The sequence below is a fragment of the Castanea sativa genome, chromosome 8 (assembly GCF_040712315.1).
Source record: "Castanea sativa cultivar Marrone di Chiusa Pesio chromosome 8, ASM4071231v1".
NCBI classification, from domain to species: Eukaryota; Viridiplantae; Streptophyta; class Magnoliopsida; order Fagales; family Fagaceae; genus Castanea; species Castanea sativa.
The window spans coordinates 39,338,395-39,340,516 of NC_134020.1; the positions used below are offsets into that span (position 1 = coordinate 39,338,395).

The following is a 2,122-nucleotide window of genomic DNA, read 5'->3' on the forward strand; positions in this document are numbered from 1 at the left end:
AAAATAAACCAACATTAATTTGTTTAAATATCATCGCAAGCTTTTTGTTTTTATTTTTTCTTCCCTCGCTTTCAACTTTTTCTTCTGGTGTTTGATAAGCTAAGAGCTTCCTATAACCACAAACACAAAAGAAATAGAAAGAATACAACGGAGAGCAAAATCACAACCACGCAGGACAAGCAGCAAGCAACTCATAGAAACTAAAAACAGAACACAGTTTGTTAAACCTCTTATTTGTAGTTGAAAACAAAATTTCCATAGGAATTAGTGACACTTTACTTATTTATAAACTTCTTCATATTTGAAAAACTATGGAAACATATCTAAAATCTTCTGCAGATAAACTCACTTGGAGCACATGAACCAATATAACAAAGATCATTATAGAAACAGACCAAAAACAAACTTAACTACAAACAAAAGATATATGATGGCATATTGCAAAAGAGAGCTAATACTAAGACATAGTTACTGTCCTACTAAAAGGACGCGGGCAAGGAGGAACAAGCACTTCAACAACACCCTCAAGCATCTTGTGTTACCCTCAAGATGTTGTAGTTTACCACTTTACTTCACGTTACACCCAGCATCAAACAAAAATTTTAAAATAAAATAAAACTTACCCCCCACAAAAATTCATAGCAACCAGCCACATTCACCACCACCACCACCACCACCACCTTTACCACCAACCCCACCTCCACCACCACCACCACCACCTCATCCTCCATTCCCGCCACCACCATCCCCACCTCATCCTCCATTCCCACCACCACAACCCCCACCTCCACCTCCACCACCACAACTCATCGCTAAAAAAAACCCAAAACAAAACCACCGACACAATCACGACAACAACCACCGTCATCGTCATCAACAACCCACCGCAAAACCCATGGCCACAACAACCACCATCACAATCACAACCCACCTCCCAAAAAGAAAAAAAAAAAAAAAAATACAGTGATATCTTCCACTCCTCTTGCAGCCCCTGTGATGCCTTTCTCCGTGATATCTTTTCAGAATTCGAAACCTCTTGGTCCTTTTGATCTCTAGAAACAGTGACTTCACTATTAGATGCAGCAGATGGAGTAAACATAAATTTTAAATAAATTTCACACGAACCTTCTTCAATGTCCTTCGATCTTAGCCCCTACAACCTTTGTAGATGATACTTCTTGATTATTTTGTGCTTGCCTCTCCATTTCTACAAATCATTCCCAGTATTTTTCTTGCGATGTCAAGATCGGTCAGTTTGTGTTTCTAGATTCGGCGATCGCGCTATATGTGGGTCGGGTTTTGATGGAAGTGGTGACTCGACGGAGTTTTAGATCGGTGGCAGGGGCTGTGATGAGAAGGTGAGAGAGAGAGAGAGAGAGAGAGAATGAGATCTGAGAGAAAAGAGAAAGAAGGGAAATAAAAAATAATAAAAAGTCTCAACAGTAAATTGCTGGTACTCACTCTGACTGGTAATATACTGTGAACCCCTTAATAAAAATGTCTCGCATGCTCATTTGATAATTATAAAAAATTGGATTTAACAAAAATAAGAATAGTAGCTTCAGTTAACTCAATTGTTAAGAAATTTTTAGTAATATTGTTTAAATGTTTTAGAAATATATGTGGGTGAAAAAGTGTGTGAAACTATTTGTGGTGGTGTTTAAACAAAAAATTTTGTTGTTTAAATACTGTTACCAAACGGGATCGCAAAAGTTTTATGTCAACATGTAACACATTAAAATAATAGAGCTAATTATGACTTATTTATGGTTTGATCAAAATTTAAGTTGACTATTTATGATTTGAAATTTAGTACTTTAGCTACATGAAGTTGGCTTAGTTAGGGTTTCGTTACCCACATCTATTAAAAATGAGGCTAAATATATATTTTTGTTCTCTTTTATGTATCTTTCTTCTCAAAACATAAAAAAAACATAAAATGTTAGGTTCTAAGACTTTAGATTTAAATGTGTTAGAACTTTAATTTGTAATATTCGTAAATTATGATCAAAACGGTTTAGTTTTCTTTAGAAGTGCTCAAAATATGTATTTTTTATGTAAAGTTGGAATCGAGTTGCTGTAGGATTTGCTGTGTAATTTTGCCTGGCTCGATCGATCGAGA

At 35.8% G+C, this 2,122-nt stretch overlaps 1 long non-coding RNA gene across 1 annotated transcript; it reads right to left on the reverse strand.

The window, feature by feature from the left end:
• Window positions 1-252: 252 nt before the first annotated feature.
• LOC142608064 (uncharacterized) lies at window positions 253-1,432 on the reverse strand. Its single transcript, XR_012839421.1, has 2 exons — window positions 1,126-1,432; window positions 253-1,052 (listed from the first exon to the last, which is right to left on the reverse strand). It is a non-coding gene; the product is annotated as an uncharacterized LOC142608064 (long non-coding RNA).
• Between the last annotated feature and the right edge of the window lie 690 nt (window positions 1,433-2,122).